The following is a 25,328-nucleotide window of genomic DNA, read 5'->3' on the forward strand; positions in this document are numbered from 1 at the left end:
ATCTAACTTTCATTCTTTTCAAACAAATATTAAATGTTTAATACTTTTTGTAAAAGGTAGGACTCTAGCTTTACAAATTTCTTGTTTTGGTTTGTTTTTCAATTATTTCAAGATGGTGGAGTTTAACCTCTAGATATTGCCCCTTGAAATTTCAAATGTTTAAATTGTAGATTATTTTGTATTATGAGTTTGATGATATTCATAACTTTATAAATTTTATCTATTAGCTTTAGTAATAACTATATTTAAAGGGGATGGCTAATAATAGTCATTATGCCAATTTCACATATCATATGCTCTTAATCAATGAGCTGAATTTTGACATTTTTCTTTCATTTTTTCCCCTTTTTTAACACTTTTTGCTTCTAGATAGTTTTAATAAATTCCATGAAATTTGTCTTCCATACATGCATTAAAAATTGATAATTTTGAGTTGACATCTATAATATATATTCTCTATTGTCTGTCAATTTGACCAATACAAAATCTATACAAGTAATACAGTAGTTGTGCACAAATATTCCAGTAAGTTTAAAAATATCATTTTTCTGAAATCCATGAATTGATCTAAATAGCTTCATAATGTTATTGTGTTAGTTTTTGCATCAGTGTTTTAAATGAATTGTAATCCATTACGAAGATGCACTAGTGCTAGCAGATAAAAGTTACCTAAGTTATCTAATATCTAACTTTTTCCTTCCAACAAGTAGATATATCACTATATCATTATTGACCCACTAAATAAATTTCTAATAATTTTTCAATTAACAAAATCTAATAAATAATTATTTATAATGAAGACGTTGATGTGAATTCTGATTATCCTTTTAGCCATACAAAAATCTTAAAACAAAATAAATTACACTTTTCTCTTCATATGTTTTCACTTTCAAGGAACACTTATAAAAAATAAACATGTGAAAAATACAGCTACCAACCTTCCACCCATAGCTAAAAAGAAATCTCAACAAAATATAACACAACATATTTCATTAATATTATTTCAATTAGGAGTCAAAAGTGTCATCAAAATATTGCCGAATTTAAGGAACATGTACCTTAATTTTGAGGACTTCTTTATTTGTCCTTTTTTTGCTTTATAACATTTGTTGTAATGAGGTATACATAAGAGTTTAGAAAACAATTGGTCTCATTATAATCCCTACTGAAAATTTCAGAATCTACTTGTTTTTGGTATGTGGAGATTTATATCATCATGTGATTAGGGTTGAAGAATTATAGTGGCCAAATTTGACTAGTAGATTTTAGAGAAGACAAACAATGTGCAAGTGGGCTAAAGAGATAAAGACAAGTTCAACAAGGATGCATAACATCTAGCTCCGACGAACTAGATATGTCATAAGAAGTTTGAAAATAAAATTTCTTGTTAAAATTGTAATGGTATTTGGTTGATAAGGGAAGAAGTCAATATTTAGTTTGGTTGTGCCTGCAAATTTTGTATTAAAATAGGTGTTAGTGACATTTTAAAAGAATGAATTTGATGATCAATAAATTTTTCCTTTTTTCCTTTTTAATTTTTTGATTTTTTGATTTTTGTTTTTCATAAGCTTAATATCTTTATGTTGCATCCTTACAAAATAAGAAGTACATAGGATATTCTTATTGAATTCATTTTTAAATTTTAAATTTTTATTTTTTGAAGGTTTATTTTTTCATAAGCTTAATATCTTTTTGTTGCATCCTTAGAAAATAAGAACAATCCAATTTTAACATTGCTATTCTATTTGTTTTGTATATTAACATTAGTAAAAATGAACACTCTAATGTTTAGTTTTCTATGCATTTAACACATTCAATCTTTAGTATTAATACTTAAATAATGTATAATGAAGTGAACAAAAAATGTCAAAGCCACTTTATTTACTAGAATTTTCAAACATTAGAGTAAGTGCATCACTTGAGTTAGATGACTTATATTTTAAGGGAAATCAATACTTATTCAACAAAAGATCTTTCTCTTCGTAGTTTAACACGATTCTGATAGGGACAACATGAAGTTAAAAAAATAGACATTGCTAGTGTTTTAGGAATTTGTTTTACAATAATGTGGTGATAAGCCGTTTAGGAATTTCTATTTCATAGCCTCTTCATTGGTTACCTGTCTCAAAAATTAGATTGTTACCTTAACAATTTGTGGGTATGGAAAAAGCATACAATTCCAAGAAAAACTCAGCTGGGTATTGTTGGATTTTTTGTAAATCTTATTATGATTTTGTTGGTAAATAGATTGTTCTTTTATATTATTACTCTTTATTACACATTAAGAAAAATATCTGATCACAAACAGTTGGAAAGCCCCTTGTGAATAATTTAGCTTTCCTCTAAATTGATAGGTATAACTCCCTAAAACAAATTTGCAATGAATTTTTTTTTCTTCCTAAACTACTTTGTGGTATGTTCTTAACCCAAGAATAGTAGAGGAATAATCAAGTTAGACCTAAATTAAATCCAACTTAGGCAGATAATAACTTCTCAATACTGAAACAGATTCATGTACCCACACATCTTATGAATCCATAAATCCATTCGCATAATCAACTGATGCTAAACTAAGTCAAACTCAAATCTGAATTACAACTGATGAATCGGGAAAAGCTAATAGAATCCTTTCGTCAAATGAATTATAACAATACTTATTACATTCATTTGTATTTTGGAAAATAGGGGAAATGAAACTCTATTATCCCTTAGTTCTCTGTAATAAAGAAAGGAAATACTAACTAAAAACAATGTGTACTAGAATGGAAAATGATTTGAAATAAAAGACCATTCAATTGTCTCTACAACAAATAGTACTTCACACCAAAATTTTGCCAACCTTTCATTAATCATTCAACTTCATACATATAGATTTTGAGAGATGACCGTTACAATAGGAATTTTAATCGGTTCATCTTCTGAGGAGACAAATGGCAAGATGCCAATTTGTCATATTAAAAAATTTACAAAATTGGTAGAAGCTGTAAAAGAAAGTGAAAAGGAGGCACAATCGAATCATTTAGACTTATTCCCCTTTTCAACTTTCGCGCTATATGCCTTAGCGGCAACTATAATGGGAACTAATTCCTCATGACTAGGCACATGTACATTAGTGAATCTTAAGAGCCATTTTGAATGTTCTTGAGCCAACTCTTTTATAGAATTAAGATGTCCTATCAATTCTTTAGCAGCTACATGTATGCATCCACCTAGTGTTTGTAGCACTGTCACTCAATTTTAAATGCTTGAAGCCATTCCTGATAGGTTACTTAAATACATGGAGGAGTTGTTCTTCATTATCTCCACTCCAATAAGGGCTCTCCCTTGATAGCTAGCTTGTGGATCAGTGTGTAATCCTTTCATTAGTTCAAATGCCCTATTTTGAGTTCTCTTCACTTTATCTTCTATTTCCTTGAGTCCTTTTTCAGCTTCTTGAATCATCTCTAGCTTGAATTGCATACCCTGGAGCCATTCAAATAGGGGTTCAGTTCCTTTCTTCAAATTTTTTACTTCAACCACCTCCTTTGCCTTCATCTGGATAATCATTTTCAGGAGAGAAATACACTCATCACATCTTTCTTTCTCCATGGTCAAAGTGTGTTGATTAGATGAGATATTATCTTTTTTAGTCTCCAATCAAAGGATAACATTCCCAATTTGATCAATCAGAGTAACTCCATCTGCATTGAGTTTATCAATCCACTCTTTCCCAATCTGACCAAAATGTCTATCTTTTTGAAGCTGTGAGATGAAAGCTTGCACTTCCTCTGCTGTAGGATTTTTAGTAGCAGGCACACCAGTAATGGTTTCCAATGGAACAACTAGCTGCCTGATGAATCTTTTGAGTTCTTCTATCTCAACTTTCATCTTAATCTATGATAATTTGAGGCTTTCTAATTGACCTTCTATTATCTCATTGCCTGATCTCCATAAGCCAACTTTTGTATCATGCCTGGCTTCTCCAAGATCAATTGAATGCAGAGTGAAGTCTTCAGGAGTAATATTCTCAATCTTCCCTACTTTATTTGGTTTTGCAATCTCCATAGTCAAATGTCTGGTCTCTAGATCCTACCCAAGTATGGACAAAGTTTTCTGCTTCTTAGCTATTACTATGGCCGACCCAGAGCCTACCGCTTGAGACACAACATCTTTTGTAGGAACACTTTCATCTTTCCTCTTTCTTTTTCTTTCTAAGGTGTCTTCAAGCCAAGACTCTATACCAATCACCTTAGAAGCCACTCCAAGTGACTCTATTCTAAATAGTTTCTTCTTTACTGGAGTCACTCTTATTGTTGTTGTAGAGAAAGGGTTCTTTGGATCTTAAGAGAGAATCCAAGATGAACCCAAGACATTCTCTTCTTCTTGATTCTCTTTGCAGCTTCATTAGATTTAGTGGACTCATTGTTGATGTTCTTATCATCTCCAATCTCTACTATATGGATGGGAGAACCAGTTGGATTCAAAAGAGAACCACCTACAGATGGAGTAGGGCTATTATGAGGAGATGAAACTGGGGTGACACAAGGAGATGGAATTGGGGTAGCATGTGGAGATGGAGTTGGAGTAGTGTGAGGAGGTGAGGCTAGAGCAGTGGTTCCATCTTTTGGTTCTTCTATCCCTTTATCTTTAGTACCAGCCTGAGCTCTAATCACTGGTAGAGAACCTCCTTCGCAAGTTGGAGCTATTGAAATATTCTTCTCTAGGGGTTGATCACCTCCTCCTGCAAATTGAGTCGGTCCTTGAGTAGCTGAAGTTGTAACACTGGGTGTGGCACTTTGAGAGGAAGTGGGAGTAGCAGTGGTTGGAGAAGCTTGAGTAGTCTTGCTCCTGCTCTAGCTCTTTTTCACTGTACACTCAACCCATTTCCCAGTTCTCTTTATGATCCAGGCCATCATAGCATCAATATCTTCTTCTATATTTACATAGCTCCGAGCTGATTGGGATGTTTCTCAATTTGGTCAAATATGTATTACTATACATATTTTTCCCATCATCTTCTAGCCCTTCCACATCCAAGTCAATACCATAGGTCTTTATTTGATCTACTGTAAGTCTAGCAAAGGCACGGTCTCAGCTCTCTAGTTCATCTCTGCAATCAGCCAAGTAATCTTCTATAGTAGTTACATGTTTGATGATGCTTCCAATTTGTAGCACATCTCTAGCATACCCATTTGGATCAAACATGGGCCTTATCACTTCATACTCCTCCAGTCTGTATTTGTTCTCGAATGCTTTGAGTATGTTCTTTGCATCAAGTCCGGATTCACAACTATAAGCTCCAACTTTTATGGAGAATTCATACCCCTTCTTTCTCAAACTAGCGCTTAACACATTTACTTGGATTGCTTGCCTAACAATATTGATGATCATGATCATATCATCTGGATATCAAGGCAGATTCAGGGGAAATCTATCAAATGCTGTAAGATGCAAATAAGAGAAAGATGAGAATTGAATAAAATAATAACCAAACTGGCTGATGACCACCATTGCTTCTAGGCTGAAACTCCACTCCGGACACCCTTGGAGTTCCCTGTAGATTCTCATAGTGAATGCATCATTAACTTAGATATAATCCACATAGCTATTCTATAACTGCAAGCATGGATAAAACTCATAGCTTTTTACATTTTTGAGAAAATTCTCTATTCTGGGGAGTCTCGGCCACAACTGTAGGGAATCCAACATATATATCAAGAAAGATGACATATAAAATGAATTATAAAACTTGGCTGCACTGAGAGCCCTAGAAAGATGTTCACTAACTTCAAATGCCCCGTAAACATGTTGTGTGTCTGAGCAGATAATTTGCACCATAAAGGAGTACTGTTCCATAAAATTGAGTACTTCTACCTCACCTTTTAGTCGATGCAAGAGGACCAAAATATCCACAATTTTGGGCTTAAGATCCGTGCCAAACAGGGTTTTAGGGACCTTACTCTTTGCTCCCCTAGGCTTTTGGAACCAGGATGTCATGATCTCCTTTCGCCACACCATTTTCCTCAGGGAGAATTTGGACATGGCTTCTCCAGTTGTTAGCTCAGAGAACTCCTCTCATTCTAGAATCCATAGGCAGTTCACCATCGCTTGCCTATCAATTGAAATCAATACCGTTTGATCAGGCAATATGATCTGCTTGGTCTCTGAGGTTTAATGATTGATACATTCCATAATTAGCTCTGGAGCTTGTACTACGATAGGAAACCTAGTTGCCTCCACCAGTCCACTTCCTTAGAGTTTCTCCATTATAGGGTGAATCAGCTTAGTTCTCAGCCTTCTCTAAAAATCTTGCATATCAAAGAAATGTAGTGAGGTATCGGAGATACTCTGCCATGTTGACTTGATTCCACCCAACCCATCAAAACCAGAGAATCTTGATGCCATCTTGCCTAATATAGAATGATAGAAATTCAACAATTGTGATAATGTAAAAAAATGAACCCTAAAATTTGAATTTTTTTGGAAGCATTATTCAATATAATAGTATAACAGTAAAGCAGTGATTTAAAAATTTGTTAGGTTATTCTTTATATAAGAACCCTTAATTTGCCCGTTAAATTCCACAATCTGCGCTACATGAGTGAATTTAAGGATAAATCTGTTGGATTAGTAAATGTAAGGGTTCTAATAAATTTCTCCTTGTCATTTCACTATTTTTGTTGGCCCAACGGTAACTCTCTTTGTTACTGACTTACCTTTCTGTTTTCACCCAGTTTCAAAAAAATAAGAATGGAGTACTCCCTGGGGAAAAATCTTCTTGGCTAGATTCTGCTCAAAATATCGTTAAAAATTTAACTAATTTGCTTCCATTTCTATCCCAAACACATCTTGTGATCAATTCAAACACTTAACATGCTTGCAGTAACAATTTTTCATTAGATGCAGAAAATTGCTCTCAAGCGTAGAAAACCCGCAATGGAGAAGGCGATTTCCATTTTTTTGCTTACACTTTTGTTTTACCTTTATTGCGTTAAGCACTTTACTATAAGCCTTTAGAAAACATAAAAAGGGCTTTGCAAACAAAAAATGGGGCCCACTAGTAAATTTACCCTTCTATTTAGGGCTTTTCAAAAAACTTACTTCTTGGTTCGAAACTCGCCAAAGGAGAAGCTATTTTTGAGTTTTTTGTTGATGCTTATTCTGATCATCCTGGTGAGTTTTGAGTGATTCCCACTATGAAAACATGATAATACTTGAATGATCCATCCATATTATGACTCACCTTTCCTTGTTTCAGCCTACAAATAGCATTTATAGATCTCTACAGAGTTTCACCTTTCGGGTGCAAAAACCCGCTAAGGAGAAGAAGAAACTTTATTTTTCGCCAGTTCAACTTTATTTATACTTGGATCAAATGAGTTGCAAGTAAATTCATCTGAGGTAGCATTATTCAAGAATCTCCATCGAGTAAGGATCTAAACTACCCACACAACTCATGACAATAAGGAATACCCACCCAACTATATAATGTGGGAAAAGGAAAAAGATGGAAACCTGATGGAGAAACTTAACACTTGAGGAAGGAAGGACCAACTAACTCAACTAACCTAAACACAATATGAGTTAAATCCTCCACTTTGCAAAATTGGAATATGGTAAAAAAAAGGGGCAGTAGTTGGCTCTGACTGGGGACTTGGGTAGAGTATATCCAAGCAAGGAACTCAAAATCTCCGGTTTCGCGAAAGAATATAAAAGGCGGAAACACAAAAAAAAATAAAAAAAAATAAGGCACAAGGAAAAGAGAACATAAAAGAAAAGTCTAACTAAGGCACATACAAGACACTAAGTTTAACTATAGTACACTATAGGGGTTACCTATTTTCAATTTGAAACTTGATAGAGCTTCAAATCCTAACCATTGTAAGTTAGGGGGAGTACTTCACCATCCTCATAAGCCAATTTGAAAGAGTTATTTTTAAATGTTTGATGAATTCTGAATGGACCTTTCCACAGAGCATCAAACTTCTTATGCAGTTCTTTTAGAGCCTTTCTTTTGTCCCAAAGTAGCACACTGTCTCCCACCATGAATTTCTGCGGTCTTGTTCTCTTATCAAATAGTTCTTTCACTCACATCTGATGCTGTGTAATATGGTCTACAATTTTCTCCTTCCTTCTTCAAGTTTTCTTAGATATATGATCCTCTTCTCCAGACCATCCTTATAGACATCATCCTCAATTACTGTTCTGAGCTTGTTCATTGCTAACTCCAGAGGTAGAGGTAGATTGACTTCAGTTCCATAAACTAGTTCAAAAGGAGAAATACTGATTTCCCTTTTGGATTTCACTCTATCTGCCCAGAGTGCCCCATGAAGTTTCTTGTGCCAGGTCTTCTGATTATTTGAAACTAGTTTCTTCAAAATATTAATTAAGTTCTTATTGCTAGATTTTGCTTGGCCATTCCCTTGAGGGAAATAATCAGATGAATGACCAACGGTGATCCCATACTCAAAACAAAAATTAGTAATTTCAATTGAAGAAAAATAAGACGTGTTATCCATCACTAGTTTGATAGGAACACCAAACTTGACCAAAATGTTCTCTTTTATGAATCCACACACCACCTCAGAAGTAGTCTTCTTTGTAGCTTTAGCTTCTACCCACTTAGTGAAGTAGTCAGTTGCTGTTATTATATATTGATGAACAACACTAGATTTTGGATTAATAGGACCAATAAAATCAAGGCCCCATTGTTGAAAAGGCCTTTCTATGATGACAGGTCTCAATGGTAGGGTAGCTAGTTGGGGACATCCAGAGAACATTTTTCACTTTTCACACTTTGCTACCCAAGCATATGCATCTTTAAACATCCCGGGCCAGTAATAACACTGCCTTAGTATTTTAAATAATGTGACTAAGGAAGAGAAATTTCCACCGCAAGCTTCATCATGAAATCTCTTCAACACTTTTTCTTGATGTTGCTTATCTACACACCTAAGGAAAGTACCATCAATAGCTCTTTTGAAAAGCTTACCATCCCAGATCACATATTTAGTTTCTTTTAGTTTAGGGTCTCTTCTTTGCTTTACATTTAGGCCCTTTGGACATTCACCATATGTTAAAAAGTAAATGATGTGTTCAAACCATGGATCATGGAGACTTATACCTAACACCAATTGTTTCTCACCCAGTTCTTCTAACTCTCTATTGATTTTGTTCTCTACAATTGCCTTACATAAAGCATTCCCTCTTATCAACTTTGTAGGTTTAATCTCAATATCATATTCCTGTATCTTTGCTACCCATGCTCCTCTGACATTGTAACCTACTTCCTGTTGTGTTAGTACACACTTTTTACTACTATGTCTGGGACAAAGATGACAAAGTGTGAATGTTAGATATAAAATAGGAAATTCTTAAGTGCTCTGACTACTGCATAAGCATGCTTCTCAATCTGTGAATACTTTAGTTCATGATTTTTCAAAGGTATGCTCATAAAAGCTATAGGAGCTTGTACCCCTTCATCATTATCTTGCATTAATATTGCAAATAAAGTATGCTCGGAAGCATTACAATAAATAAAGAAATATTGTTTATAATTTGGATGACTCAAAACTGAGGCATGGGCAATAGCAGTTTTTATATCTTGAAAAGGTTTCTTTCCCGCCTCATTCCATTTAAAATTTGAATTTCCTTTCATCATGTCCACTATATGTTTAGTAGTTTTTGCGAAATTAGGCACAAATCTTCTAAGAAAAATTTACCTTTCCAAAGAAAGACTTAACCCTTGTTTTGTTTGAGGGTAGACTTAATCTCTGAATAGACTCTACTTTTTTAGGATCGATTCTAATGCCTTCCTGGGACACTATATGACCCAAAAGCTTTCCTTTTGTTACATAGAAAACTAACTTCTTTGGGTTAAGAGATATTCCATGCTCTCTGCACCTTTGTAGTACTTTCCTAAAATCTTCCATACGATCTTTTCTTTTTCTTGAGAACACGGTAAGGTCATCCAAATATATGACTATGATTCAATCTTTCAAATCAGAAAATGTCTTACTCATGCACCTTTGGAATGTAGCACCAACATTAATAAGCCCAAAAGGCATTCTATGATTTGCAAATGTACCCCAAGGGGTAGTGAATGCTGTCTTATGTTGATCTTTCTCTTCTACTTCAACTTGATTGTAACCTAAGAATCCATCGAGCATAGACATCATTTTAGATCCCGCTACCATTTGTAGTAAGTAATCCATATTGGGGAGAGAAAAGTTATCTTTTAGAGATGCCTAGTTCAAATTGCAAAAATCAACACAAATCCTTATCTCTCCATTCTTCTTTCTGACGGGTACTATATTGGCTACTGAGGTGGAGTGGTGAATGGGATAAATTATCCTTACCTTCAACATCTTATCTATCTCCCAAAAAATGGCATCTGCAACCTTAGGATTATAATTCCTCTATTTTTGCCAAAAAGGGATTGCATAAGGTTTAAGCGGAATTTGATGGTTTACCTTCCCATCTCTATAGCTTTTCAAATCTTCATAACTCTAAGCAAAAGCATCTCTATATTCCATAAATAGATTCTTTGCAGCCTCTTTTTCTTCAAGTGAACAACACTTCCCAATGTTAATCAGTTTGGGATTATGAATATCTCCAATGTTAACTCCATGTTCACCTGTGGTAGATCCCTTTTTCACTCTCTTTTGCTTTATGTAAGCATCATGTCTATTAAACAGTTTTTCTAAAACCACAAAATATGGAGGAATGGTGTTACCTTTCATCATAACTTCTCTATTTTGACCCTGTTTCTCAATTACATCAGAGCTTTCATGATCACTTCCACTGGACTCATGTTCAAAACTAGACTTGTAATTCTCTAAAAACATCTACAAATTCTTGTCATCACTGAAGACTTGCCAAGATTCTGTGTTATTTGGGACGATAGATCGATATACAATTTTGATCTGGTACTTCTTGTCTTTGAAATTTGGATGAGGGAGAAATAAAGAGGCAAAAACTGCTAAGGAGTCAGCTTTGGTATTCATCTCCCTTGGAACTGCTTCAATAGAAAAAGCATATAGATCTTTAATCTCATCCCAGACTCTGTTCCTATAATTTTTAAGCTTATGGTTTTTAACAGAATACTACCCTTTTACTTGCTTTACAATAAGTTTGGCATCACCTTGAGCTTTTAAAATATTTATCCCTCTTTCTTTTGCTGACATTATTCCCAGTAATAAGGCCTCATATTCTGTAGTATTATTCGTATTCCCAAATTCAAATTTGGAAGCCATAGGTTCAGGTTCTCCTTCTAGGGATATCAATACTACACCTACTCCAGATCCTGAAGAGACACAACTTCCATCAAATTCAAGTGTCCATATGCCTGGTACATCTTTGTTTTCATTAGGACTTTTATCACCTTGATTTTTATTTATTTGTTCATTCATACCTTCCTCAGTAAACAACATATAGTTGCTGAATTCCAGTTCTTGATATAGAATTTGAGCTTTAGGATCATTTGATTTCAAAACTATAAACTTTTCTTTTTCTTCAAGTTCTAATTTGACCTTCTTATTCCCAATAGGTATCACTGCTTGAGACCAATCTACTTTTATTTCTCCTCCCAAGTCTCGAAAAAAATTCTACTTAATAGAAGTCCATAGCTTGCTGGAATATCAGCTACTAGGATAGTCAATAGGAGTTTCTTTTTCAGATGTGAAGCTAAGGCTACTTGAGCGTCTTTGATTTTTCCAAGTAAAGGGACTTGTTTGGCATCCATAGAATAACATCTCCCATTCACTTTAGTAAGATTTAGTCCCAAGGCTTTAGCTATGGAATATGACATAACATTATCTGATGCACCTGAATCTATTATGCAATTACTAAGTTTACATCCATTAATGTACAATGAATTATAAAAAGGTTCAGGCTTCTATCCAGGGAAGGTTGCTAAAATAGTAGAATCTTCTTGATTAAACAAGCTAGATGTTAAGGTTTCATCTTCAATTTTAGTAGTCACATTATGATTCAAGTCTAAGATACCCCCTTTACATCTATCCACTAATCTCTTTAACTCAGAAGGATGTGACTTTAAATAATCAATAGTGGAAATTTAAACTTTTGACTCTTCACAAAATTGAATGAAATCAAAAGATGTCTTGTCCTTACCCATTTGTGAAGTGGATGTTTCTTGATCAGTATGTACCTTACTCGTAGAAGGACTTAAGTCATCTTTGTGAGTATGACTAGAGGCTTGATTCTTCATCCTTTGTCCATGGGTAAGTACTGTGTATGAAGTTCCATCAATGGTTGCATATAACTCACCTTTTGATTCAGACTCCAATTCATATTCCAAAAATAAATTTTTAGAGTCGCCATTTGAACAAGAATCAAGTTTTGAACACGGAGCTGCAATATTTAATTCATTAGTAGATAACAACTACATCATATGAAAAATCTTTGGACATTTCTCTTTGTTATGATCTGTGGTCAAATGAAAGACAAACATATTTCCTTTTTTCAATGTTGCTTCGATTTGTAACCTAGGTTGTGAACCTGTAAGTTACGAAAATCTACTTTCATTGCTTCTTCCTAGTGAGTTTTGGTAATTCTACTGATAAGAGATATTGAATCCGGGTAATTGCTTTTTCATTGCTACTAATTCATTAGACAACTTTTGAATCATCTCTTCTGATGATGTGGTATTACTAGAACTCCCTTTAGTTTGAAGTTCTTGTTTCTATTTTCTCGCAAAAATTAAATCATCCTCACATTCAATAGCTTTCTTCTATGCGTCAACTAGATTAGTGGGACATGCTCTTCTCATATCATAATTGATATCTGGAGGCATAACACTAATAAATAAAGTTTTTAGATTGCCAGGTGTGGGTCTATCAATAGTAGGAATTCTACTATTAATCTTATTGAAATTGACAACGAAATCCCTCATGCTCATAGTTGGTTGCTTCTTAATTGAAGTCAACTGTGTTAGCAAGGCATGTTCATCTTTTGCAGTTTTGAATCTAGCCTCAAATTCAATTCTCATTGTATCCCAATCAGTTATTGAGCTGTCAGGTAGATGGTCAAACCAATTTGTTGCACTATCTGTGAGGGTTTCTACAAACAATCTTACAACAACATCTTCATGTCCCACTCCTAAGATATGAGTAGCCACAAAGAAAGCCTTAATGTATTCATCTATAGTGACTTTTCCATCACCTGAGAATTTAGGAAAATTCTTCCTTGAGATAGTCAGAAGTGGGTGGTAAGAATTTAGCACTAACGGTCCTGTTGCTACGGCCCATGGAGCAACCATGATTATTCTAGTAGTATATGGTAGAAAATTAACAACTGGACGAGCAGTAACTCCATGAAGTGCTAACACCTGACAAGTGGAATGTGAAGTGTTGGTGTCCTAATTTCTAATAGGGGAAGGAGGTCTACTCCAATGTTTACCTTCACCTTTCTACTTTGGAACATCTAAAATAAGAAAGTCGAGCTCTGCTAGTTTATCAAAGGTGGAATCTTGCCCACCCTGTTCCTTGGTACTTTTGAGGAACCTAAATTGTTCTAGGATGCTGGGTCTAGTTTATCTCTAAGCTTATTATATTAATTGTCTTTCTACTGTTTGGATATCTCTCCTTTGAACAACTCTTTCAAAGGCTTTAGCTCTTCTTTCTTCCTCCTCTAATACTTGGCTAGCATTCTGATAATGTTCAGTGTTCCTTCTGTGCCTCCAAAAAAATCTGTTAAGGGATGAAATTATGTCCTCTTGGTCATCTTGAAAACCAAGGTTAGGTTGGAGCACTGAGATTATGTTTTCATGAGGCAGTACCATTTTCCCTCATGACAAAGGCTTTCTGGTCAAGTGATTGTTCGTCTCCCTAGTAGAGTCGCCAAAAATATGTTGGTAAACAGATTGTTCTTTTATATTATTACTCTTTATTACCCATTAAGAACAATATCTGATCACAAATAGTTGAAAAGCCTCTTGGGAATAATTTAGCTTTCCTCTGAATTGATAGGTATAGCTCCCTAAAAAAAATTTGCAATGAATTTTGTTTTCTTCCTAAACTACTTTGTGGTATGTTCTTAACCTGAGAACAGTAGAGGAATAACCAAGATAGACCTAAATTAAATCCAACTTAGGAAGATAATAACTTCTCAATATTGAAACAGATTCATGTACCCACACATCTTATGAATCCATAAATCCATTCGCATAATCAACTGATGCTAAACTAAGTCAAACTCAAATTTGAATTACAACTGATGAATCATGAAAAAGTAACAGAATCCTTTCATCAAATGAATTATAACAATACTTATTACATTCATTTGTATTCTGGTAAATAGGGGAAATGAAACTTTGTTCTTCCTTAGTTCTCTATAATACAGAAAGGAAATACCAACTAATAACAATACATACTGGAATGGAAAATGATTTGAAATAAAATACCATTCAATTGTCTCTACAACAAATAGTACTTCACACCAAAATTTTGCTGACCTTTCATTAATCATTCAACTTCATACATATAGATTTTGAGAGATGACCATTACAATAGGAATTTTAATCGGTTCATCTTCTGAGGAGACAAATTGCAAGATGCCAGTTTGTCATATTACAAAATTTACAAAATTGGTAGAAGCTGCAAAAGAAAGTAAAACAGAGGCATCATCAAATCATTTAGACTTCTTCCCCTTTTCAAATTTTGCCCTATATGCCTTAGCAGAAACTATAATGGGAACTAATTCCTCATGACTAGGCACATGTACATTAGTGAATCTTAAGAGCCATTTTGAATGTTCTCAAGCCAACTCTTTCACAGAATTTAGATGTCCTGTCAATTCTTCAGCAGCTATGTGTATGCATCCACCTAGTGTCTGTAGATCTGTCACTCTATTTTGAATGCTTGAAGCCATTCCTGACAGGTTACTTAAATACATAGAGAAGTTTTTCTTCATTATCTCCACTCTAATAAGGGCTCTCCTTGACCGCTAGCTTGTGGATCAGTGTGTAATCATTTCATCAGTTCAAATGCCCTATTTTGAGTTCTCTTCATTATCTTCTATTTCCTTGAGTCCATTTTCAGCTTCTTGAATCATCTCTAGCTTGAATTGCATACCTTGGAGTCATTCAAATAGGGGTTCAGTTCCTTTCTTCAAAATTTTTACTTCAACCACCTCCTTTGCCTTCATCTGGATAATCATTTTTAGGAGAGAAATACACTCATCACATCTTGCTTTCTCTGTGGTCAAAGTGTGTTGATTAGAAGAGATATTATCTTTCTCAGTCTCCAATCGAAGGATAACATTCCCAATTTGATCAATCAGAGAAACTCCATCTGCATTGAGTTTATCAATCCACTCTTTCCCAATTTGACCAAAATGTCTATCTTTTTGAAGCTGTGAGATGAAAGCTTGCACTTCCTCTGCTATAGGATTTTCAGTGGCAAACACACCAGTAATGGTTTCCAATGGAACAACTAGCTGCCTGATGAATCTTTTGAGTTCTTCTATCCCAACTTTCATCTTAATCTTTGATAATTTGAGGCTTTCTAATTTACCTTCTATTATCTCATTGCCTGATCTCCATAAGCCAACTTTTGTATCATGCCTAGCCTCTCCAAGATCAATTGAATGCAGAGTGAAGTCTTTAGGAGTCATATTCTCAATCCACCCTACTTTATTTGGTTTTGCAATCTCCATAGTCAAATGTCTGATCTCTAGATCCTGCCCAAGTATGGACAAAATTTTTTGCTTCTTAGCTTTTACTATGGCCAACCCAGAGCATATCACTTGAGATGCAACATCCTTTGTAGGAACACTTTCATCTTTCCTCTTTCTTTTTCTTTCTAAGGTGCCTTCAAGCTAGGACTCTGTACCAATCACCTTAGAAGCAACTCCAAATGACTCTATGCTAAACATTTTCTTCTTTACTGGAGTCACTACTACTGTTGTTGTAGAGAAGGGGTTTTTCGAATCTAGAGACAGAAGCCGAGATGAACTTGAGACATTCTCTTCTTCTTGAGTTCTCTTTGTAGCTTCATCAGATTTAGTGGACTCACTGCTACAGCTGTTATCATCTCTAATCTCTACTATATGGATTGGAGAACCAGTTGGCTTCAAAAGAGAACCACCTACAGATGGAGTAGGGATATGATGAGGAGATGAAACTGGGGTGACACAAGGAGATGGAACTAGGGTAGCATGTGGAGATGGAGTTGGAGTAGTGTGAGGAGGTGAGGCTGGAGCGGTGGTTCCATGTTTTGGCTCTTCTATCCCTTTATCTTTAGTACCATCCTGAGCTCTAATCACTGGTAGAGAACCTCCTTCACAAGTTGGAGCTATTGAAATATTCTTCTCTAGGGGTTGATCACCTCCTCTTGCAGATTGAGTCAGTCCTTGAGTAGCCGAAGTTGTAACACTGGGTGTGGCACTTTGAGAGGAAGTGGGAGTAGTAGTGGCTGGAGAAGCTTGAGTAGTCTTGCTCCTGCTCTGGCTCTTTTTCGCTATCCACTCAACCCATTTCCCAGTTCTCTTTATGATCCAAGCCATCATAGCATCAATATCTTCTTCTATATTTACACACAGCTCGGAGCTGATTGGGATGTTTCTCAATTTGGTCAAATATGTGTTACTATACATATTTTTCCCATCATCTTCTAGCCCTTCCACATCCAAGTCAATGCCATAGCTATTTATTTGATCTACTGTGAGTCTAGCAAAGACACAGTCTTAGCTCTCTAGCTCATCTCTGCAATTAACCCAATAATCTTCTATAGTAGTTAAATGTTTGATGATGCTTCCAATTCGAAGCACATCTCTAGCATACCCAGTTGGATCAAACATGGGCCTTATCACTTCATACTCCTCTAGTCTGTATTTGTTCTTGAATTCTTTGAGTATGTTCTTTACATCAGGTTTGGATTCACAACTATAAGCTCCAACTTTTATGGGGAATTCATACCCCTTCTTTCTCAATCTAGCACTCAACACATTTACTTGGATTTCTCTCCTAACAATCTTGATGAGCACGAGCATATCATCCAAATATCTCGGCAGCTTTAGGGGAAATTTTTGAAACATTGCAAGATGCAAATAAGAGAAAGATGAAAATTGAATAAAATAATAGCCACACTGGTTGATGACCACCATTTCTTCTGGGCTGAACCTCCACTCTGGACACCCTTGGAGTTCCCTGCAGATTCTCATAGTGAATGCATCATTAACCTAGATATAATCCACATAGCTATTCTATAACTGCAAGCATGGATAAAACTCGTAGCTTTTTACATTTTTGGGAAAATTCTCTATTCAAGGGAGTCTGAGCCACAACTATAGGGAAGCCAACATATATATCAAGAAATATGACATATAAAACAAATTATAAAACTTGGCTGCACTGAGAGCCCTAGAAAGATGTTCACTAACTTCAAATGCCTAGTCAACATGTTGTGTGTCTAAGCAGATAATTTGCACCATAAAGAAGTATTGTTCTATAAAATTGAGCTCTTCTATCTCACCTTTTAGTCGATGTAAGAGGCCCAAAATATCCACAATTTTGGGCTTAAGATCCATGCCAAACAAGGTTTTAGGGACCTTACTCTTTGCTCCCTTGGGCTTTTGGAACCAGGACATCATGATCTCCTTTCTCCACAGCATCTTCCTTAGGGAGAATTCAAACATGGCTACTCCGATTGTTAGGTCAGAGAATTCCTCTCATTCTGGAATCCACAGATAGTTCACCACTGCTTGCCTATCAATTGAAATCAATACCATTTGATCATGCAATAGGATCTGCTCGGTGTCTAGGTTGTAATGATTGATACATTCCATAATTAGCTCTGGAGCTTGTACTATGAGAGGAAACCTAACTGCCTCCACTATTCCACTTCCTCAGAGTTTCTCCATTATAGGGTGAATCAGCTCAGTTCTCAGCCTTCTCTGAAAATCTTGCATATCAAAGAAACGTAGTGAGGTATCGAAGATACTTTGCCATGTTGACTTTATTCCACCCATCCCATCAAAACTAGAGAATCTTGATGCCATCTTTCCTGATATAGAATGATAGAAATTCAACAATTGTGATAATGTAAAAAAATGAACCCTAAACTTTGAAATTTTTTGGAAGCACTATTCAATAGAACAGTATAACAGTAAAGCAGTGGTTTGAAAATTTGTTAGGTTCTTCTTTATATAAGAACCCTTAATTTGCCCATTAAATTCCACAATCCGTGCCACACGAGCAAATTCAAGGATAAATCCATTGGATTAGTAAATGTAAGGGTTCTAACGGATTTCTCCTTCTCATTTCACTATTTTCATTGGCCCAACAGTAACTTTCCTTTATTACTGACTTAACTTTTCATTTTCACCCAGTTTCGAAAAAATAAGAACAGAGTACTCCCTAGGGAAATATCCACTTGGCTAGATTCCACTCAAAATGTCCTTACAAATTTAACTATTTTTTTTTCATTTCTATCCCAAACACATCTTGTGATCAATTCAAACACTTAACATGCTTGCAGTAGTGATTTTTCATTAGATACAAAAAATTGCTCTCAAGGGTAGAAAACCTGCAATGGAGAAGGCAATTTCCATTTTTCAACTTAGGCTTTTGTTTTACCTTTTCTACCTTAAGAACTTTACTATAAGCCTTCAAAAAACATAAAAAGGGCTTTTCAAGTGAAAAATGAGGCCCATTAGTAACTTTACCCTTCTATTTAGGCCTTTTCAGAAAACTTACTTCTTGGTTCGAAACCCACCAAAGGAGAAGTTGTTTCTGAGTTTTCCGTCGATGCTTATTTTGATCATCCTAGTGAGTTTTTAGTAATTCCCACTATGAAAACATGATAATACTTGAATGATCCATCCATATTATGACTCACCTTTCCTTGTTTTAGCCTACAAATAGCATTTATAGATCTCTGTGGAGTTTCACGTTCAGGGTGCGCAAACTCGCTAAGGAGAAGAAGAAACTTTATTTTCTTCCAGTTCAACTTTCTTTATAATCAGATAAAATGAGCTGCAAGTAAATTTATTTGAGGTAGCATTATTCAAGAATATTCATCGAGTAAGGATCTAAAATACCCGCACGACTCTTGACAATAAGGAATACCCACCCGGCTATATAATGCGGGAAAAGGAAAAAGATGGAAACCTGATGGAGAAACTTAAGACTTGAGGAAGGAAGGACCAACTGACTCAACCAACCTAAATACAATACGAGTTAAATCCTCCACTTTGCAAAATTGGAATATGGTAAAAACAAGGGGCAACAGATTTTTAAAAATTTCAGCTGGAAGTTTTGAAATAGTTTGACCTCTGATAAAGTTTAGTTTAGATATAAATTTCAAATTTTTGTATTCTAAATCTTATAAATCATACATGTTATTAGACTAGAAAACTCATTTCCAGAGAAACATCAATCTTGTTGATATATTCTTGAAACTTTTAGCATATTGTGTAAAGTACAAGGCTAATCTTCATTAATAATTTTAGGTGGAGTCATGTGAAGAAGAAATGATTTTTGAGTGGGTCTAAAATCAAATACTATATCATGTTACATTAAATATGTAACATGAAATAAATCTAGAATAAATGACTTACATGGCAGATCAACCTTGAAAATGTGCAAGAGTTTACAAAGGTTGGAAAACCTTTTACTATCCAAACAATAATCATATATCATGTAATTCTTCCACACCCATTCATGTTTCTACGACAAACTCAACTCCAACTCCTCTACAATTTACAATGAATTGATAGCGAAATTAGAAGAGGAAAAACATGAAACTTCTTTGAAGTTTGTATAAAACACTACTGAGAGGGGATAGGTGAACTAATTACCACAAAAAAAATCCTTGTCCCTTAGATTTCAATACAGACTTCCATTGATCATGCAATATTGACTAGCTCGACTAACATTAGAATTTTACTATTACTTAGTTAACAAAGAAATCTTAATATTATTAATCTATTTTAACCTTTAATAACTTAGTTGCATAAACATAGAGCATAAGTAAATAACATGAACATAGATGACACCAAGATTTAAGATGGAAACCCAATTTGGGAAAAATTACCTTGTAACTAGTCACAATAATTTTCACTCTTCTGAAGTGAACTTGGTAGGAGCCAACCTTGTTAAAGGTTACAAAATACACTATTAAGTATGACCCTGTTAGAGGATTTAGATCACCCTGTTTCTTTCTAACTCTATTAAGAAATCTCTTTACTACTACAATGGTTAGAAAGAAACAACAATTTGACCTAATTGATAAAGAAATTTACTTTGCAGATTCAGATCTCTATTTTGGCTTGACCTCGAGATTCTTCTTGATTAGATTTTCTTTGCATCTTTTCTTCCACACTTTCCTTCTTTGTATTTCCTAATTTTCTCACATATCCATCTTATTTTATTTTTTACTCCCTTAAGTTTTTTATCCTCACAACTTGACCTTTCTTATATATCATAAGATACGAAACTTTGGCTTGAATACCCTTTCAAAATATCAATAAACATCCAAATAGTTAGCCTCAATTAATAAAATATTTGACAGTTACATTCTTCTGTCACTCAGTCAATACTAGGATTGAATGCTCGATTGACACTATGACTCCTTTGATGCTCGACCATTTAGTCCATACTATACTCCTTTGATGCCTGCCCACTAGGTCAATACTACAAGCATGAATCCTTTTATTAACCAACTTCTTGGTTAATATTGGAATTCCTTCTTTACCTGAATGCTTGGTTAATACTGACATATACAAGGTTAATATTGCAAACTCTATATTGCTTAGTCAATACTGACATTTGTGCAAACATCAATGACAATATAGAATTGAAGATTTGTTTTCAAAAAACTCCCTCTTTGGCATTTATGGCAATACAACATGTCAACATAAACTAATAAAACATGAGCAGTAAGATAATATCCTTAGTTTCATTTTGATTCCTATTCATACTGAATCCCTTTGAGATTCTACTTGGTTTTTTCTATGCTTCTTTCTTGTCAATATTCTGCTATAATTTTGTCTCTCTTAGCTATACATCTAAATATCGAGACTCCCTCTTTCTCATTGACACTGAACTTTCCTCAATCTTCATGTTGACACTAAATTCTCCCTCTTTGACATCAATTTCCAAATGATATGGATTTTGAAGTTGCAATGTACCTTTTGTATTGATTCATATGCAATATCCTCTATATTTCACTACATCAACTTGATTGATCTTCAATGGGGCTTTATTGATGCCACATTATCTTTTTCTTTAGTGAGCATCAGATAGGGGAATAAACCCTAGTTTACCTCTTAGATACATAAATGCATCCTTAGGTAAAGATTTAGTAAATATATCAACTATCTGCTCCTTATTTTTTAGATATTCTAATCTCACGTCTTTGTCTTGAACCAAATCACTTAGGAAATGATATTTAATTGCAACATTTTTTGTCTTTGTGTATATCACTAGATTTTTGGATATACTGATTGCACTTGTGTTATCGCAATAGATAACCACTAGTTCATTGATTTCTTCCTTCATTCCTGACATCATTTTCTTAATCCACATTATGTTAGAACAACAACATACTCTACCTCAATTGTGGATTGAGAAATACAATTCTTATTCTTGCTTGTCCAAGTCACTAACCTCTTTCCAAGAAATAATGCTCCTTCACTAATACTTTTCCTGTCATCGATTCTTCCTACCCAATCTGCATCAATAAAGGTTCTCAACTCAATATTTCCTCATTTCTTGTACCATAACCCATACTCTTTAGTTCATTTTAGATATCTTAGGATTAATAGAACATAATGCAACTATGCTAACTGTCAATGCAATATCAGGTATGGTGTGAACCATATACTGAAGTTTCCCAACCATTGATCTATAAGTAGTTTGATTTACCTCCTTTGAATCATCATTCTTTGAGAGCTTATGTCTAGCAGACATAGGTGTCCCAACTGGTTAGGAATCTTCCATTCCAAATACTTCAATGTTTCCATGGTATACTTTGATTAAGTGATGTATATGTCATCCTTCATCTAATCAACTTGTAGACCCCCAAAGAATTTAATCTCTCTAGACATAGACATTTCAAATTCTTTCATCATTGCTTTAGAAATTGAATTGCATAACATCTCATGTCCACCAAATATGATATCATCCACAAATATTTCTACAAGCAATATCTTGTCTTGTGGTCCTTCCTTAATATACAAATTTCTATTGTCATTTGTCTTTTCAAAACTAATTTTTACCAGATATCCATGTAGTCTTTCATACCATGCTCTAAGAGATTTCTTTAATCCATATAAAACTTTATGAAGTTTATGAAATCTTTAGGGTGTTCAATGTAGACTTCCTCTTCTAAGACTCCATTCAAGAAAGCTGATTTGAGATCCATCTGATATACTTCAATTCCCTTTTGTTCTACATATTCCAGAAGTATTCTGACTCCTTCAAGTTTTTCAATAGGTGGAAATGTTTCCACATTATCAATACCTTCTTCTTGAGCATAGCCTTTTCATACAAGTCTTGCCATATTTCTTGTTACTTCTCCTTTCTTATTCAACTTATTTTTGAATATCCATTTTGTACCAATCACACTTTTATCTTTAGGTTTAGGAACAAGAGACTATGTTTTATTCTTTTCTATTTTCTCAGTCTCTTCATTGATTTCTTTTATCCAACTTTCATTTTCTAAAGCATCTTTTACAACTCTAGGCTCAAATTTACTAATCAAGAATGTACCTTTTAATTTGTTCCTTATCAAGATGCCTTTTGTCTCTCCTCCACTTATTTTATCAAGTGTATGATGCCTTTTGACATATTTATCAAGTCTTGGATCTTTCTTTCTTTGTTCCAAACTTGGTTCACTTAGTTCTCCAATATTTCCATCCTTTTTTTTAGGCTCCTCTAGTTGATCTAGCTATAACTTGGGTGCCTTTGTCTATGACTTAGGTTACACTACTTGTAAATTGGGTTGCATTTATTGGGGCTGCCACTTGAGTTGAACTATCTGTGACTCAAGTGCCTTTGTCTGTGACTCAAGTTGGACTACTAGAGAGTTATTAGGTACACTTGGTTGCTGACTGGCTTGGCTTCAACCTTGTGAGGTAAAGTTTTAGGTTCCTCATAGTAGACACAATTTTTTTAATCTTAAGGCTCTTTGCTACTCTATTGTTCACTTCTTTTTGTAAACTCGTCAGTTTTGACATGGGCACTTTCTATGACTTTGTGAGTAGTAAGATTTAGATAGTTGTATGCCTTGCTTTTATTAGATTATCCTAGGAATATCCCTTCATCACTCTTTGCATCAAGCTTTCCTTTCCTTACATCTTTTAAGATATAACATTTACTTCCAAATACTTTGAGATTACAAACATTGGGTTTGTAACCATACCATAATTCATAAGGTGATTTGTTTAAACCTTTCTTCAGTTGAACTCAGGGCTAATACTTGTCTTTTGATTCCTCTTTCATTGTAGAACTTGTTGAATTCATTTGAGATGAATTCTCCTCCTAAATCCGATCTCAAGAATTTCATATTCTTCCCTATTTCTTTCTCAACTCTAGCCAAGTACCATTTGAAATTTTGAAAAGCATCAAACTTATCTTTTAAAAATATTACAATCATCATTCTAGAATAATCATCAACAAATAGAATAAAATAAATATCTCCATAGTAGCTTCCCACACATATTGGTCCACAAAGATCTATGTGAACTCATTCTAAAACTTCTTCAGAATTGTGAGACTTACTTTTGAAACTTCTTTTACTCATTTTACCAATTTGACATTCTTTACACATACCCATCTTAGGTTTTTTCAAATAAGATATGCATCTTACTCTTTTGTTCTTGCTAATGGTGACTGGATTATCAAAGTTAACATGACACATTTTTTTATGCCATACCCAACTTTCTTTTATCTAAACTAGTAAGCATGAACTTTTAGTGGGATCTAGGTAAAACAAATTTCCTTTTGTCTAATTTCTAGTTCCAACTAGTTTCCCTTTTCCATGCAATAGTTTAGCTTTTCCATTTATGAATTCAACTTTGTATCCTATATTGTTCAAATGTGCTACATTGAGTAGATTATTTCTTAATCCTTCAATCCATTCTCACATTTGATTCTATCAGTTAATGCTATGATTCCTTTTCCTTTTGCATAACATAGTTCATTGTTCCCAAATCTAACACTTCCACCATCATAGTGTTCCAAATGTTCAAACTTAGTTTTATCACCAGTCATGTGATGAGAACAACCACTATCTATGATCCATGTATCATTTTTGATAACTGACTAATAAGTGCCATCTTTTCATTTTCCTCATCATCAAATTCATCTTTAACAACAATATAAACTACTTCATCTTCATCATTATCACTATCACAATCATTTGCAATGTAACATGATTTCTTACCTTTGTCTTTGTAGTCCTTGTAGCTTTTTAATTCTCTCTTTCCTTTAAACTTGTTGAACTTTTTCTCATCTATATCTTCCTTGTTTGGATGCCTTGTAGCAATGCGACCAACTTCTTTACATGACAAACAAATCAATGAAAATTTACCTCTAAATTTTCCTTTCCCCTTTTCTACTCTTTTTGCTAGAAGAGCTTCAATGACTTCAAGATCTTTCTTTCATTCATCTTCTTCTTCAGCATCAACTCGTTTTCCTTTTGAGTTCCCTCCTTTTCTACCAAGGTTTAGTTTTTCTTTGAATACAAATTCAAAATTGTTAGAAGAAGGAGCATATTATCAAAGTTACCCAACTCAAAAGGAGTCAATCTTCCCACAAGAGTATCTAGGGTTAAATCATGTGTTGGATTGAATCTTATCTCTTGAACATCTTAAAATCTAATTACATATATAGGAAGAAGATTTCTTAGTGCCTTGATGATTATTGACTCATCATTAATTTACCTCTTGGAACTCTGATTGTGCTTACGCTTTCTTTGATCCTCTCAATGTATTGGGTAATGTTCTCGCCTTATTTTAGACCTTATTTTATTTTTAATCAATCAAACTTACCTCTTAAAGTCTCTTCCTCAAATATTTGCACATTTTTGTCACCTCCACAGACTTTCTTTAACTTTTCCCACATGTCAAATGCAATAGGACAATATTTGACTTCATCAAATTCAAAATAGTTCAAAAAGGATGCAATGTCAATCATAACAATATTTTGATCCTTTGCTTCTTTTATTTGCTCCATAGTCATAGGTTTGGATGGTGACACATATTTATTTTCCAAGTAGAACACAGCAACATCATTGATGCTTGATATATGTAGCTTCATCAACTCCTTCCATGCTAAAAAGTTCTCTTTGTTTAGCTTAGGTATCTCCCTTTTGTAAGACATCTTA

This window comes from Cupressus sempervirens, chromosome 3, assembly GCF_028749045.1.
Source record: "Cupressus sempervirens isolate cs-2001-9-10 chromosome 3, ASM2874904v1, whole genome shotgun sequence".
NCBI lineage: Eukaryota > Viridiplantae > Streptophyta > Pinopsida > Cupressales > Cupressaceae > Cupressus > Cupressus sempervirens.